The 17676-nt window shown below is 39.0% G+C and overlaps 1 protein-coding gene across 8 annotated transcripts in view; it reads left to right on the forward strand.

Moving 5' to 3' along the window:
* L3MBTL3 (L3MBTL histone methyl-lysine binding protein 3) overlaps positions 1 to 17676 on the forward strand; it is a 102799-nt gene that overhangs the window by 1168 nt on the left and 83955 nt on the right. For 6 of the 8 annotated variants that reach the window (XM_040238879.1, XM_040238884.1, XM_040238883.1 and 3 more), the window contains exon 2: positions 2308 to 2381. The exons of 1 other annotated variant lie outside the window; for it this stretch is intronic. The gene's annotated coding sequence lies outside the window, so the exon portion shown is untranslated. Of the gene's footprint in view, positions 1 to 445; positions 724 to 2307; positions 2382 to 17676 lie in introns of those variants that run through there. One more of the 8 variants, XM_040238880.1, reaches the window with a different exon arrangement.

Here is a 17676-nt window from a genome sequence, read left to right on the forward strand (position 1 = left end):
CCCGCGCCGTGCCGCGCCGCGCCGGGCCGGGTGCGGGCACGGGCGTGTGTCGGGAGGCGGCGGCCGCGCCGGGGCGGCGGGCGCGGGTGGGGGGGTTGGGGGGGGGAGGCGCGGGGCTGCTTTTCCTGCAACTTGTTTACGCCGTCCTTATATTGGGGAGGCAGAGAGGGGTCCGAGGCGGGGCCGCCGCCCGCCTGGCGCGGCGTGCGTGTGCCATTCCGGAATAATGGGTTTTGCACACTAGCGTCCTGGGCCCGGCCGGCCGTCCTCGCGCCGCGGCGGCCCGGCGGGGGGAAGTAGAGGCCGGCGGGGGTGGAGATCGGGGAAGCGCAGGAGCCGAGGCATCCGCCGCGCGCCCCGCGAGCTGGTGGCGGGGGCGGGGGTGGGGGAGAGGGAGAAAAACTTGGGAGCCCTGGAGGCGGGGGAGGGGGGCACGGTGGCACGGGCGGGGGGAGGGCGCAACTTTCGTGCTGGTGGTAAAACTTTAATTACCTTGAAAGAAAAAGGCCCTCCGGTCTCCCCCACCCTCTCTGGGCGAAGCCCGGCCCCAGCGCGACCGTGAGAGAAAGTTTAAAAGCGGGCACTTTGCTCCCCGCCTTCCCCGCGGAGGGGTAGGGGTATCTGTTTGTCCGTCTGCGCTCGGAGAGACGTGGGGGTAACGAGCCGCCCTCCGGGGTCGCGAAGATCGCGGCTCTCACCCCACCCTTCCACGGGGAGACGAAGGTAAACGTCGCTTCAGTTTCCCTCCTACCTCCTCCCCCCCGCCCCCCCGCTTCCTTTTCCTCCCCCTCCCCGCCGATTTTTTGAGGGGACCCAAAAAACGGAGTCTCTTTCCTTATGCAACTTCCTCGGACGCTGCGAGCACGGCCCTTCCCCCCTCCCTGCATCCCTCGGCTGGCTCCTTGACCACCTCGGGTCTACCGCCAGAAAAAAAATGCGTTAGAGATCATTCACAGTGCACCGAAACAAAAATAGATTTTTGATTGTTCTAAGTTTGCGTTAAGGGAAACTGAGATGAGAAATAAGAAAGGGGGGGGGGTAGCGGCTGGAGCGAGTGCGTCGAATTTTAATTTTCCTAGAATGTTGTTTGTGATAGCTTTATTGCTGTGGGGAGCCCGAGAGTCTCCGTACTGGCTAACTCGGTCGCGTGGATTTTTGCGCAAGTTTTTAGAAAAACACTGACTCGAGTAGAGCATTTCTCCGGAAAGTTTCAAGTGCAGCAAAATAGCGAACGTGCAAAACTGGCCAAGGGGAGACCTCTAGTGGTTAGACGCGTCTTTAAGTTCGGAAGGCCGAGAGCAAACTTTGGCCTTTACTTTTTAGCTACGTAGTCCGTTCAGACGTGGAAGTGATTAGACGACCTGAGCCAGGGGCCAGATGTTGTATGAAAGGATGCTGATCAGAAATAGAAAGTTTGGTAAATCGGAGAGCAAATGAAGTCTAAGGACCCAGCCTTCCAGTTGGGGTACTTCTATAGGAAAGTAGAACCTTCTGAACTTCATGACTTCTATGAACACTGCTTTTATTCTGGGATTTTAGATCGGTCACTCTCTGGATTAGATGCAGTTTTTTTTTTTAATATTTGTCATTATTTTCTATACATTTGATCAACCTGTAATCAGGAGTGACAGTGGATAATTTCATTTGAATGTTAATTAAAACACGAAGTGCAATACATGTTTAAAACTTTGAAAAAATGAAAAACATTTGTGTTTGAAAAGGCTCATATAAAATCATTTTATATGAGCTAATCATTTTATTTTCTAGTAAATATAATTTAAGGCCTTATTTCGTTTTTTAAACACATAGTCGTATATAGTTATAAAATAAATGACCCCATTTAGCTCTAAGAGTGTAATTTTGTTTCACTGGTTAAGACTTATTTCTGAATACTTTGTATAACTTGGGATTTAAACACTTAAATATATGGACAAAACTTGCTTACATAGTATCGATTCTTCTGCCGGTGTGTGTTCTGCAGGGTAACTTTAAATAAGAGAAGCAGTGAGAGAAATTAAAATTGAATCAAATGATCCTGGGAACTTTCATTTGCTTGTCATACAATGGAAGAGACTTAAACAGGGGAACTTAGGGTAGGGCAGTGATATAAATGTAAAATCAATTTCACCTCATCCAAAGCTAGTTTATTTGTGTGTGTGTGTGTTGTAACATATTAAGTGGTAGTGTACAAAATTACGCAATGTCAGTAATTCATAATTTCAACTTATTATCTATGAGTTTCAGGGCTTCTTTTTTTTTAATGACAATACTTTGATTTTATTTCTCTTCTCTTTAAATCAATGATAGGCCTCCAGGAGAAGTCTTGAGGGTGAACCACAGTCTTAAAGACCATCAGATAATTATTTCTTCACTGCCACTAGGTAAGAGTTGTGTGTTGAAACAAACTGCTTGATATACTTGCAAATATTAAAAGCTGCATTTGAGGGTAAGGAAGGAGAGTCTGGAACAGGGTTGGCAGAAAAACATCGTTTTGAAAGGGGTGCTTTGAATTCATGGAAGTCTTGATCCTGATTGTGACTGAAGCTCCAATTAAAGCATTATGAAAAATTAAGAGGTGGTTCTGGATAATCTTTGGACTGACTTTTTACTGGATTCTTAATTCACACTTCAATTGTACCTGTTCTTTACTGAAAGTAAATAGTTTTATTCTTTGGAATTGAGGAAGTGGGAAATCTAGAACAAAGCAATTGTGAATTAATATAGGTGTTGTAGAAGTACGCTGTGATGTGGAAAGTTCTGGAACTTGGTAAAATTTTGTAGGTGATATTGCCAATAAGATGTTTGGAGCACGTTTAAGTAACTTATCTTCTATGGCTCAAATCCTATGGTGGGCTGATGTTTGCCCCAAATATCATGTCATAGTGTTATAGTGAATTTCCAGTGTTTAGCATAAACTTGTCAACTTTAAGCGTATCACCACAAGCAATACAGCTGCTGCCCAATAAAGATTTCTTTGGTAATTTTGGAGGGTGCTGGTTAGTCTCCAGTAATCCAGGGCCTATTCTCAGAACAAAGGTCATTCTCAGGCAAAAGGGAACCCTGTCTGGGTAGAACATGAAAGTACATTTGTGCGACTATAGTGCTTTTCTGCTATTGATAATGATGATGTTTAGTTGATAAGTCATGTCTGACTCTCTTGTGACCTCATGGACTGTAGCCCACCAGGCTCCTCTGTCCCTGGGATTTCCCAGGCAAGAATATTGAAATGGGTTGCCATTTCCTTCTCCAGGGGATGTTCCCAACCCAGGGATGGAACCTGAGTCACCTGCATTGGCAGGCGAATTCTTTACCACTGAGCCACTAGGGAAGGAAGCCTCTTCTACTTTTTATAACTGTTTTTTTCAATCATTCCCTTTCTTTTTCTGCTTCATTTCATTTTCCTTCTCTGTCTCAGGTATTAAAGGAGTTGCTAATTCTTGTTTGGCAAAACAAAAGAAAACAAAAATTAGCAGGACTAATAATCCCTTTTTAAAACATTTTGAATTTTATATGGGAGGGTAGTCAATTAAAAATGTTGTGAATAGTTTCATTTTCACAGTAAAGTGACTCAGCCATACATATCCATGTATCCATTCTCTCCCAGTGTCCCCTCCCATCCAGGCTGCCACGTAATATCGAGCAGAGATCCCTGTGCTATATAGTAGGTCCTTGTTGGTTATCCATTTTAAATATAGCAGTGTGTACATGTCCATCCCAAACTCCTTAACTATCATTTCCCACCACTCTTCCCCGCTGGTAACGTAAGTTCATTCTCTCAAGTCGTGAGGACTAACAGTCCTTATTGAGCCACGTTATAACCGTGGTAGGTGTGGTCTAGATGTCAAAACTGAATACCACTATAAAAATGATTGTCAAAAAGGAATTTATTGTCATTTTCTGCTCGTGGATCATCTTGAGAAGTATAAATAGCAAAATAAATAGATGTTCACGTAGATGGGTGCAGCAGAAACAAGGGGGCAAGAATGGCCGACAAGAGGATCGCAGATGGAAGTAGAGTTCAGACAGAGTGAAGTGTGTTTCCTAGGATGGTTAGTTTCATGTTTAGATACTCTGAGTGGAAGACAGTGGTTATTTTTCTTCATTTGGGGAATCATTGTGATTGTAGGTAGAGTGCCAGAATAGGAATCAGAGGACAGTTTAGCCACTAAATATACCACTTTATGTAAATCACTTTAACTCTTTTAGCCTAGATTTCCCCTTCTGGAAAATGGGAGCAACAGTGCTTGCCTTGGTCTCTTTGTCAAAGGGATCAAATAAGGTTTTGAGAACTATGAACAATTATTCAAATGCTTGGTAGTCATATTATCATTTTACCTTAGCCAGATTTTGTGAAAAGGGTAGAACAAAAGGTAGGTTTTTAAAAGCTGAACAGAGTGATTTAATTCTTGGCTAAAATAATTGGTTTAGTTTTTGGTGTACATATTATATGGACTTGCCACAATGCTTTCAGGGGATATTTCATTTCTTTAGGAAAATAGTAGTTTCTCTTTTATGGCTTTCTTGAGGGAAGAGACCATGTTTTAAAATGGTGCTGAATACAAATTGTGTTTTATCTCAAGGTAGTCATTTAATAGGTAGGAGTTGGTGAAATAAATACTTAAATATAAAATAATACCAAATTGTGGAAATGGTAGGGTGGTGAAAGTGGAGGGGTTGGTGTGAGGGGAATTTATGTACTGTAATTAATATTTTAGTTAGCATGGGTCTGTTGGGAAATGAAGATGACAAAATAGGTAATTGGAGTAGTAAGAATTTAAACTATAGGGACCAGAAACTGGGTCCTGCAAATGACTGTGAATTTTGGGGGTGTTCCCTGTAGGGCTTTTTCTAGAACTCTTGGCTGCGTTATTCTAATCCTAATCAACTATATATTATCTAGATAGAAAAAAGAAAATCACAAGTCATTGCTTTCAGTTTGATAATACTGAATTTGCCAAACTCTTAAGAAGTTTTAGTCTATCTCTCTTATCTTGTACATTATCCAATCAATATTCTAAGAACCTAGAAACCCAGTAGTGGAGGAAAGAAGAAATATAGTTCCTGTTTAATTAGTCCCTGTGTAATTGAAGGTTGGTTCTTGAATAATTCCACTGTTTTGTTTGATAGTTTATTTCTAAGAAATACATATATCAACCAAGGTTATTTATAATAGATGCAGTTAAGACAGGAAATTTACAAAAGAAATCATTGAGTTGGCCAAAAAGTTCATTCGGATTTTTCCATAGGGTGGTACAGAAAAGCCGTATGAACTTTTTGGCTAACCCAATACTTAAGGTAGTGTGGACAAGGGTACCCTTGGTGTCCCAAAATTGGGTAACCTGAGTAATTCCTCTAGTGATATTTCTACTAGTTAACTGATTTTTACTGAATTCTTACAGTGATGAACACGGAAAGACCAGCTCTTTGCTCTTGAGGAGTTCCCTACACCCTTACCCTGGGAGTTTGATTTATGAAGTCAAACTGAAAAGCCTTTAAGTCCTTTTTTTAGGAGACAGGGTGGTTTGCAGGAAAAAATAAGGACTTTTGAGAGGCACTTGTGTAAAGTTGACCGATTCTGGATGCACCTCCAGTTTCTTCCTCGGAAGTGAATTATAGTTAATGACTTGGGTAATGATCGAAAGAATTACATGTATATTAGATTGAGTTGGCCAAAAAGTTCATTTGGGTTTTTCTGTACCATCTTACTGATAAATCTGAATGAACGTTTTGGCCAACGCAATAATAAAGCTTTATTATTATTATTTACTATTCTTTCTGCAAGTCAGTGTTTTATGTCAGTCAATAGATATTTATTGGGTATCTTTGTAACTCTGATGGAAAGTGTTTTACGTAATTAATGCATAGAATAGGATGAAATAAATGACTTTGTTGGGGCTATGGAGAAAGCAACAATCTTTGGCCTCAGTGAGCTTATAGTGTATTGAGGAGATAATCCATACACATCCAATGATAATTACCAAAACAAAGCTGTGGTTCAGTGCTAGTAGTGAAAGGTAGAGGTAAATGCAGTGGGTACTATGGTGGGACTGCTGGCTGTGGCGGTAAGTGTGTCCCTAACGTAGGGACCTGGAACATGGGGCGCCCTTTGAAAAATACTGTGAAGTGTTAATATAGTCAATGTAATTGTATATTGAGTGCCTTCTGAATGTCAAGCATTAAGCTGGATATTTTACATTCATTCATTCACTCATTCATCTAACAGAAACTTACTGAGTGCATTCTGTATGCCCAGGTACTGTTTTAACAGTATTATCCCTAATACTTTCAGTAACCTTGAGTGTTTGGTATTATTAATTCTCTTTTAGAGGAAACTGGTGCTCAGAGATACTTAGTAACTTGTGTAAGTTCATATCATGCAGTTTGGACCGGCTGGGACAAGGGAAAATGACATTGGCTTTTGTTTTGTTATGTCTTTAACTTTCTAATTTTCAAAATAGTAATTCTTAACAATATTTCCAAGAAAACGCATTTCCAGATTTTGAGGAATATATTTGCTTTTATACATTGGTTCACTAAGATGAGCAATAGCATACAGGTGTAAGAAAAAAATGATGGGAAGAAAACACTGTTTCTTCACTTTCCTCTTTCTTCCTCCCTTTTTAAAAGTTGGGAAAAGACTTAGTTGTACTGAAAAGAACACCTTGGTCTAGTTCATGGCATTGAAATGATCATTAGCTGCTAACAAAACATTACTGAGATTAGGTTTGGTAATTACTAGGCTTATTTATTAAAAGGTTTCGTCTGTTCTTTGTAGAAAGAGACCTGATAAGGCAGTAGGGTTTGTTTTCAATTAATTTAAATTAATTGATAAATTAAGTTTAAATCAGTTAATCATCAATCAAAAGAATGGGACCTAAATTTACCATTTTGTGAACTCAAAACATGATGGAATTTATTGATTATAAAAAAAGAAAATTAAAATGAGGGATAGAGATAATAATGGTGAGAAGCTGGAGGCAGGGAAGAATGTAGAGTGAGAGAATCAAAGTTTAAAAAAAGATACCAGGGAATATGACTAAGAATATATTCACCAAAATGTGATAATTACTGATATTATGCTCTATCCAGAAGAGTAGGCCCATTTACAAAATAATGTGAAGAGTCTTTGATTCATTAGGTGGTTCTGGTTTATAGTGGGAGTCATATGACATTTCTGTTATTTGAGTCATGGTCCATCAAGCAGAGCTTTAGTCTTAGCTTCAAAGGATGCTGTTGCAGGCTTTGGTTATAGGGTGATGGACTGTTTCTCCTTTGTTGAAGCTCTATCATCCAACAAAATTTTTTAAGCACCTGCTGTATGTTGGAGCCTTTCAAGATTGGACCATGGCTTTATGTTACGTGTGCTTTTATAGAATTAAACTAGTTCAGTTACTGGAACACTTTGAGTAGGATGGTTGAGGCACCAAAATCAGTTGATTACTTTTCCCCCATCTGTTAAACTGACTGAGCACTGTGAATCGAAGTCCCTGGTCTGGTTGTTATATGATCTAAATAATTTCACCCCATTGCTTTGTGGTCTTATTTGGAAGATTTGAGGCCTAGCTCTTCAATTTGTTGATAAGGAGTTTAGCTGCAAAGGGTTATCAAGATAAGCCTATAGACATGACTTCTGTGACAGAAATAAAATCTGGACAAATCTAATTTATTATAGGCAAAAGAAATCAAGTGTAAATCTTTTAATTTTAGCTCTGTGTTCTATAAAAATATGAAGCAGAATAAGAAAAAAGAATGTACTACTTTTAGCATTTAAAAATTATGAAGCGAAGTAAGAAAAAAGAACAAGATACTACTTTTAGTTTTCTTTTAGAATTTAAACTTGTGCATATTTTGCATAAGCATGGAAATATCTCTGTGAGACAGGTTCTTGCTCTTTTTCTGCCCTTGAATCCCTCTAATGGGTGTAAAATTTCTATTATTACCCTACTAGTGTAGTGTATGGATGACATTGTAGCACTTTTCAGGATATTTCTGCCTCAAATTGAGTATCTCATAGTCTGTACCTTGAAAATGAACTTCAGGTAAAAGCATTCGAAGAGAGTGTGTTAAATATGCCGTAAGACTGTTAATGTCAGTTTGTGATTTCATTTTCTATATACATTTTTTTTTCTTGAAAGGCATTTTTCATTTTCTGTTCCTCCTTCAGAGGAAGTAAGTAGGTTAAGGCCACAGACTCTCAAACAATTCATCCTTCTTACAGTAACAAACGGAAGGGCAGGAAGTTGAGATTTTGTAAAGGTTGCCTTTGGTGACTACCCCTTTGCATGTAATCTTCATAGCAGAAAAGGTAGGAAATCAGATAAGCCATCGATGTGCTATAAATAGAGTCATTTTCATTAAAACATGACTAGTAGTAGATATAGGAGCCGGAGGTGTTTCTTGAAAAAATATCAACAAGAAGGAACCGTCTTAATAATCGATTTCATATATAAAGGAAACCTAGGTTAGCTGCCACTCAGACATCTGCTACATGAACATAGATAGGGACAGAAAACCCAGATTCTCAAGAATTTGTTCTTGATGCTATTGAGATTTCAGTTTTCACATTGAAGTCATCTACAGTTCTACCTGCCTAAAAAAAAAAAAAAAAAAAAAATCTATGAACTTGGGCCCTCAGGGCAGAATTCACATCTCTCCACAACAGATCTCAATTCCAGTATGTGTGCGATTCAGAGTTCTTATCAGTCAGGGTTACTGGAATATCTAAGCTGGTATCTGTCATGCTTGATTTGAAAGGAAAATTTTTCTTTGTAGCAAAATATTTGTTGAGAGATGCTTCAAGAGTGAGTTTAGATTTTTCTCTTATCCTTATTGAATAAGCCTGTTTAAGAGGCTTGAATTTAACTTCTTTTGATGTGTTCTTCACTGACACTTAAATAAGGAGGGTTTCTTGGAGCTGGAGAGTTATCCTCTTGCCAAAGAGGTAAATAAATACTTAGCAGCCTCCTTGTTAGAATTTTCACTGGAGAATATGAGATAGATGGACAAATGAAGATCTGTTTCTGATTTTCCCTCTCCCCAGTCCTTGCCCACAATTAGTCTGTTACGTTTTCCCCTTCTCTTTTGTTCATTCATGTGATAAATTTTTATTGATGCCCACTGTGGATATTCACATGAGGGTAATGAAATGAATAAATCAAAGTCTCATTCCTCCAAAACCTCCCGTAAGAAAGGATCATGATATGATATAGTAAGTACTGTTATTGGGGTGCAGAGTCTCCCTTCAGCCCCTGTTCTCCTGGCATCTTACATACCCATGTTCTAGTACTTGTACAGAGAAAGACTCACTGTGGTCATTTGAGTCCCCTTTGGAGAGGATCCATAGCTTTCATCTCTCCTTTCTCTGTAGGCCTCTTACTGTGATTTCTCAATGGTGCTTTCTGTCTGCCTCTGTGTTAGTTTTCTTGAAAGCAGATCCTGGAACCAGAGTTCATACACGAGGATGCTTTTATGCCTCCTCAGCAAAAATGTCACAGGAAGGTTGCCAGTGGCTTAGTCTTAGGTCGTTGTTCAGAGATTATGTCTTTCATACTTTTCTCATTGTTAGAATGTTCTTTTCTTTATAAGAGCTTGGAAAAACCAATACTTACTGACGTTTCATCAGTTTCCTAAATTCATTTTAAAGTTTTACTTGTTTGTAAAATCCCAGAGTCCTACCATAGTTCTTAACTCCCACTTTTCTGCACCTTCATCGCTGGACTCTGGAGAAATCTAATTGGACTTTGTGGTGCAAAGGTATGAGCTTTTGTACAGTTATCATTTCTCTGCCCTGAGATATTCAGACATCTGGTAAACTCATGCTTGAAGGGAGTGTGGACACTGGAGAGCGACTTGTTTCTTTTCTTCAGAATGACTGTAGCTGTTGTGGACTGAGTGTCCACAAGGTACAAAGCACTTCTACATGCATAGTTAGAAGATGTTTAAGTCCCTATGAAGTAGATATTCCTATTCATTTTTTAGATGAAGGAGCTAAGGCTCAAGAGAGGTTGGGTACCATGCCCAAGATTATTCAGCTAGTAAGTTGTGAAGCCAGGATTCAACCCAGGCACTCTGGCTGTTTGTGCTTTTCACCTTTACAATCGTTTGGCTTCTTTATTGACTAAAATACATTGTGTTGGGCATGGTGGTATAGTCTGAGGGTCACTGTTTTGGGAGGTGAAAGTTTGTTTATTGGTTTGGTGATCTTTTCTTATCTGTAAAATGAGGCCAACAATTCTTGGCCAACTTAAAAGGTAGCTGTTAGGGTCAAATAGGCTAATATTGGTAAGATCCTTTAAAATGACAAAGTGTAGAAGAAACTCCAGCTCCACTATGTCTGTATCTCTGGAGTGGGTTAGACTTACTGAGTTTGTCTGACTCCCCTTACGTGGCCGTGTATTTGTAAATATGTGAGTTCCACATTACAGCCTGTGTACCTCTCAGGTGTCATGAAAGTGCATAGGAAGGCATCAGATAATAAATCAGAAAACCGTAGATAGACCTTAAGAGGCGGGGTCATGTCTATCTCAGGATCACTTTCTTAGGCCTGGACTCTAGGTCTCCAGAACTTTTCCCCAATGTTAGATACTACAGATTTCAACACATGGATGCAGACTGGGAGCTCAGCCAGAACATAGCATCTCTGTAGTTGATTTCCTAACCTGGAGATGAATAAATTTTATCCTGTAAAATACTGCCTGTTCTCATGTTATTTCTTGAATTTGTTTTCCATAGCTCAGCATTTTCTGAAAAGGGGTTCCATAGGACTTGCTAGACTGTGATAACAGAGCTATAGGGCTAACTGACTGTGGCAAACTTGGATTCAGCGCTTCACAGATAGCTGCATTGCCGCTGATCTGTGCCATCCATCTCCCGAAGAAGGTTACATTTCTCCATCACCACAAAACTTGTGTCACAGGACACACAGAAATGGTCTCCTATAAGTTCTGAGAAGCAGACTTTGGGACAGTTTGCCCTAGCCTTTCATCTTGGTCTTGTTAACCTGCTTTAGCCTGGTCCCCAGTGTGCTGCCAGCCTAGCGTGATGGTGAAGAGAGCCCTGCCCTTGGGTCCAACTCCCTCCCTACGTGGCAAATCCTTGTCCATTACTTCAGAGGAATTGTTCCTTGAAGAAAGCTAGTCATTTCTAGAGCCATGTAAATATGAGGGATTATTGTTATTAACAACACAACATCTACTTCTATGTTGTAATGTTGACATCTTCTAATGGAGCTTTGAACACAGGTGGCTTATCATAAGAGACGCCACTGAAATAAAATGAAGGGAAAGGGAGGAAAAGAAATGCCAGTGACTAATTTTTTAAGGTCACTGAGAAATTCTCATGAACTCAAATAATTGTTAAACCAGGTAACTATAATAGACAGTTAAGATTTTATTGACTGCTTAACTTTGGAATAGACACTGTGTTGAACTGTTCCCTGACTCATCTCATTCAGTCCTCACCATGTGCAATGAAGAAAAGTTCTGTTATCATCTACATTTTATAGGTGAGGAACTTGAGGCTTCAAGGGGTTAGTTGGTCTGAAGTCACAGAACAGGGCATTGCCAAGCCTTGGAAAGTGAATTAAAGAGGAGGAAAGGAAGGTCATGGCTCCTTTAGGAAAGGGCAGGGGATGGAGAGAGGATCTTGAGAGAGTGTGGCAAGTTTTGAGGATGATGCATGAAGTGTTTGATTTGCATCTGTGCAAGGATGACAAGGAGCAGGGTGGGTGGGAGAGGGAGGCTCAGCAACTTTATACACCATTTTAATATGGGTTTAGCAGTGGGCAGAGGCCCTTTCGGTGATATTACTGAAGGTGATGCTTAAGACTTATTTTTTGAGAATGTCACAATATGCCAAAGACAGCTTTTGGTGAGTGATTGATGATTTCTACAAAGTGAACCAAAAGCCAGCTTCAGTTGATGGTATTCATGTGGGCATCATAGCAACAGAGCACTGACTCCCCACTGTGGATGTTGACTTTTCTTATTATTGTCTCACTCTTCTGCAGAGCTGTCATTTTTGTTTCTTTCATGGTTATGATTTAAGGGTTAGCATTCCTGACTTACTCTTCACAAAAGATACATTGCCCTCTTGAACCAAAAACTGATGAGTTTAGTTCATTGACAAGAGGCACTGAGATCTCACTCAGTCCCATCATCTCTCTGAGTGATAGAATTAAATCTGATTCTCAGATGCTGCTTCTGGGGTAATGCCTATCCCCATTTTACAACTGCTCCCAGCTCTTGGCCTTGTTATCTCTGTAACTTACTTTTGAAAACTGTACCTGTTAATGGTAAAGCTATAAAATGGAATTCTAAAAAAACAACTTTATTTTAAAACATTAAAACTGTTTAACTGGTGTTAGTGAACATTAGCTGTTCTTGTAAATACTCTACTATTTTGAAAACAATGGTTTGAGCAGGAATGGCCAGGCTGCAGTTAGTACCCTTTCTTAGTAATCTTTAATACTGACCTTATCTGTAGATCCAGACTTTTGGTTTCTAGGCAAGGCCCACTGTCTCAGTTTGTGTTGAAGCTACCAGATTGGGTTGCTTATCTTCCAAGGGACTGTTATCTTCTCTTCATCTCAGCCCCAGGCAGCCTCTTCACCTTGAATGTGCTATCCAAGTGCAGGCCTGGGGCGTCTCTGCCCCAACTCTGAGCGGCCATTTTATCCTCTCCTGGCAGATGTGAGCAAAGGAATCATATAAAGAGAGGATTATGAAGGACTCTGTTTATCTCCAGCCAAAATAAGATACAGTAGATTCTTGACATTTATGATGGATATAGCCCATGACCATTGCCAGTCCACAACCTGAAAAAAAATCGTAGCACGTAATTCCTCCCTTCAGATTGCTAAAGTATGAGAGTAATGTACATGATCTCTCTAGACCTTAACTACTTATCTTACTTGATGAGCAATTTTTGTACTGTCTAGAGCACTTATTGAAACAAATTCACACATCTTTTCTACTTATTTCCTTTTGGAGCGTTCGGCAGTTTTGTTCACACAATGTGTCTGAGTCATCATTGCATTTGACATTTCAGCCTTTAATTTATCTGAAACTTCTGTTTTGTGGCTAGGACCTATCGCTTTCATAAACATTTCCATGTTCTCCTTGTTCTGTCGTCAACACTAGAATCAACCAGCAGTTCATTTTGTTTGTTTCATTTCTTCACTAGAAGCAGAGTTGTTATCACTTTATTTACAGTGGCTGTAGCACTCAGACACAGCACTGTGACTCAGAGCACACCTGGACCTTGGCCGGGCCCCTCAGTTTATGGTGTGTGTGATTCAGAATCTTGTCTCTGCAAAACAGCAAATTACTAAATGTGGGAGCTTCAGCTGTCACTCAGGAATGGCAGAAATCAAGATAGTCTGTGAATGCCAGGGATCTACTGTTTGTTTGTGATACCTGAGTTGTGGAGAAGTGAACCCTCAATCAACCCTTTCTCTTTCCATCTGTCTGTGGAGCTGATACATTTGTGTATGTGGTTAAATACCTACTAGTTAAATTACACAAGAGCTTTGGGGAAGTCCGTTTCCACTAGTGCCTTCCAGGCTATGGCTTCAATTGTTGACATCAATAAGAAGCTAAATATTTTTGTAAGGAGAAGCACCTTTCATAACGTAGCGTATTTTAAATAAATATGAAATAGAATTTTAAAATATATTTTTATGTAATTTTTTTTATTTAAAAAATACACATTTAAATATTCAACAGGTACTAAAGTGGCCACAGAGAGTAGGTTCCCATCCTTTAGCTGTCTTTCAACTTACTATTGCCCCTTCCTGGAGGCAGGCAGTGTTAACCAGCTTTTGACAAATCCTTGTAAAGATAGTCTATGTATATATAAGCAATACTGATATATGCCCCATTTATTTTACACAAATTGTATCACACTGTTTTTATAACCTATGTAAACTTAGTAGTATTGATTATATCTTGGAGCTTTATCTGTATCAGAATGTAAAGAGTTTCCTCATGGTTTTCTATAGTGGTATTTTATACTGTTGTATGGATGTACCACAGTTTTCCTTTACTGATGGACAGTCGGGTTGTTTCCAGTTTTTTGACATTACAAGCAGGGCTATAGTCCATGAATCACCTTTTACATTTTTTATACACATGTGCAAGTATCTATGGGATAAATTTCTAGAGGTAGAAGGGCTGAATTAGAGGATATGTTCTTGAAAATTCATTTCCATAGAGTGGAGGTTGTTTCAGTCAATAATGCCACCATAGTGTATGCGAGGGCCCACATCTCCATATTCTTATAGGATTTTTTAATACAGATATTAATTAATTTCATTACCACCTAATGTTTCTAGATTCCTGGTGGTACATAGTAAACCAGGGCTCCCAGAAATTTCTTTGCATGACAGATTGGGGAAGTGTATCCATTTGATAAATGATTCCAAGGGAGAGTCAAGTTGCACAGCTTTGGTTTAGAGGCAGGGGGTGGAGCAGGAGAGAAAGAGGAGGTAATTTTTAAAAATTTTATTTATTTATTTTAATTGGAGGATAATTTCTTTGCAGTATTGTGGTTTTTGCCATATGTCGACACGAATCACCCATGGGTGCACATGTGTCCCCTTATCCTGAAACCCACTCCCACCTCCCTCCCTACCCCATCCCTCTGGGTTGTCCCCAGAGCCCTGGCTTTGAGGCTTTGAGTGCCCTGCTTCATACATCGAACTTGCACTAGTCATCTATTTTACGTATGGTAATATACATGTTTCAGTGCTGTTCAGAGGAGGTAATTCTGTGTTAAGTGTCATTTAGTCTGTCAGCCAGCCCTTTGGTAGATTGTTACACGAGGAAGTTATAAAAAAAAGAGTAAAAACTAAAGTGAACTGTTTCACACAGGAGGGACTTTGAGAGTATCATACATTTGCATTGGTGCCAGCAGTAATGGTCTCCACCTCCAGTACTGATGAGACATCCACTGTAGGCATTGGAGGGAACACATTGGGTGTCAGTACCCTTGATTTTAGCCATTGTCAGGAATAGTATAGGTGAGTCGAAATCAGAAGCTGCATTGGTGCGTTTCCTGGATATCTGATCTCCACAGCTGTCCCTTTCGATATCAGCAATGGCTGGACTGGTAAAAAACCCACCTGCCAATGTGGGAAATGCAAGAGACCTGGGTTTGATCCCTGGGTTGGGAAGATCCCCTGGAGGAGGGCATGGCAACCCACTCCAGTATCCTTGCCTGGGAAATCCTATGGACGGAGGTGTCTGGCGGGCTACAGTCCATGGGATCGCGAAGAGTAGGACATGACTGAAGTGACTTAACATGCATGCACTGGAGAAAAATGGTAGATCTTGGCTAATAACATAGAGGACCCATCATGGTACACATTTAAGGTACTGCCTTAGGAAATCTCAGCAGACTTAACGAGAGATTTGGAGTGTGCTTTTCTGCACAATGAGAAATACTGCTTGTGACTTAAATGGTGAGTGACTTAACCTACTGGTTTTTAGGCCTGTGGAGTACAGGTTACACATGAGATGATGGGATAGTGCCAGATGATAATTAAAGAAAATACAAAGGATAGCATTTCTAAGTACTAAAAAAATTTGCTTAACTCTTAGAAGCATAATTTGTTGGCGTGAAAAGACTGTATGTTTATATACAAGATCACACACTTACAGAAGACAGAAAAAGAGGAAAAGGGTGTCATAAAAACAGCTTCTGTTAAAATAATATTGGCTTCTGGTTGTTCTACCTGATTAGGAGATGGTGGAAAAAATGCCTAATCTATACTAGCTGTTCATAATTTTTGTGGTAATGAAAGTAGCCAGTGACTTCAAAATTAGATGAAGGAAAGGAAGGTAGTGAATATTTTTATGCTATAATATTTTATACAAAATGTCCATAAACCTTAGAATGAGATAATGGATGAAAACAATTTTTATAAATGTTAGATATGTGCTTACAGGCAGAATATAGTATGTAACATTACCAGTGTTTTGTATGCTAATTATTTCCTAAAATATATAATAAACATTTACTGCAGCCTTTGTACAGTGATAGCTTTTAGATTTCTCTTATTTTTTTATTCCTCCTCCTAGTCACAGACAGCATTTTGCTTCTGTAAATTTCATACATTTACGGTTTTTAGGTAGGAAAAGACCAGAGATCTACGTGTTGGATATGTGTCTCAGTGACATTTTGTTAATAAGCATATATTTGATGGCATTTTATTAAAAGGATACATGTTGTACTAATCTATATACATCAAGAACTTTGGACCTAGTAAGCTGGTTTCTAGATTTTCTTGTTCCAGAAAGTAAAATAAGGAAAAATAGCCTTCGCCAGATTCTCAGAGGGGATAAGACTTTGAAACAGGAAAAGACAGTGGCTGAAGAAAAACACCAGGGTCGGAATCAGGCTGATCTGAGTTCAGTCCTGACTGTGTCACCAAATATGGTTCTGGGTGAGTTACTGAACTCTGCAACTCACTTTCTCCAACATCAACTAGAGGGATAATAGAACCCATCTTTATGTGAGAAACAAGGAAATGAAATAATTTTTGTAAATTATCTAATGCTTTGAACCCTTTTTTGGAAGAAGGTGAGATTGAATTAATAAATTTAAAATGTTTCTTTTTGAAAGATCACTCAGGTTTTCCCTCCTTTATCCACCAGGGGGAAAATTATACTATCACTCTATCAGGAAAAAGTTGCCACTCCTACATTATTTAATAGGGAAGTCAAGTTCGTTGCTTTTGTTTATTTAGTGAGGTAGGAGTCATGGAGAACATCAGTATGAGTCTTAATTTATTTCTTATTTTTACTGCTTCTTAGATGGATTCTTCTCAGGCCTTTACAACTTGCATACATGAATGCTAAGTCTTTATAGCTCACATTATAACTCAGAGAAATACAGGGTTTTTTTTTTTTTTTTTTTTTTCTGTTGAGTGTTTAAGATGTATAGAATGTAGTATAATAACTACTCTGGACCCTTCACTCCTCTTCCCAGTTTTCCAGGATGTTGCCAGTCTTGTTTCACCACTTTACCGCTTAATTAATTTGTAGCAACTTCCTCACCTTGTAGCATTTCATTTCACAGTTTTGATTTGTATCTCTAAAAATACATGGAAGGCCTCCTCTCTTTAAAGTATGTATCGTCATCTCTCTAAAAAAGCAACTGTATTTCCCTAATATCATCAAATAGTTGGTATTCATATTTCTCCTCCTATCTAATAATCTTTTTTTTTGATAATTTAAATCAGGGTTGAAACAAGATCTATGAAATGCAGAATATGATTAGTTAATATGTCTCAATCTATATTTCAAATTTCCTATTTCGTTTGCTTATTTATCATTCCTTAAAAATTTTTTTTGTGTATATGTGCAGAAAACAACTTTTTAATCTTGTCTAGCAATGACTTTCAGACTTTTGGGTCTCAAGTCTCCTTTATGCCTCTAAAAAATGAAAAAACCAAAGACCTATTGTTTTTATGTTACACTTATCAATATTTACTGCAGTAGAAATTAAAATATATTGGTTATTTATTACTTATAACAATGGTAAATTGATTACCTAAGTGTACACAAGTACACTTTTTATGAAATATAATGATAATTTCCAAAATTTAAAAGAAAAGGTGAGAAAAGTAGCACTGTATTAGATTTTTGCAAATCTCTGTTATGTCTGCTTAATAGA

Source organism: Oryx dammah, unplaced genomic scaffold (assembly GCF_014754425.2).
Source record: "Oryx dammah isolate SB20612 unplaced genomic scaffold, SCBI_Odam_1.1 HiC_scaffold_4, whole genome shotgun sequence".
Taxonomy (NCBI): domain Eukaryota; kingdom Metazoa; phylum Chordata; class Mammalia; order Artiodactyla; family Bovidae; genus Oryx; species Oryx dammah.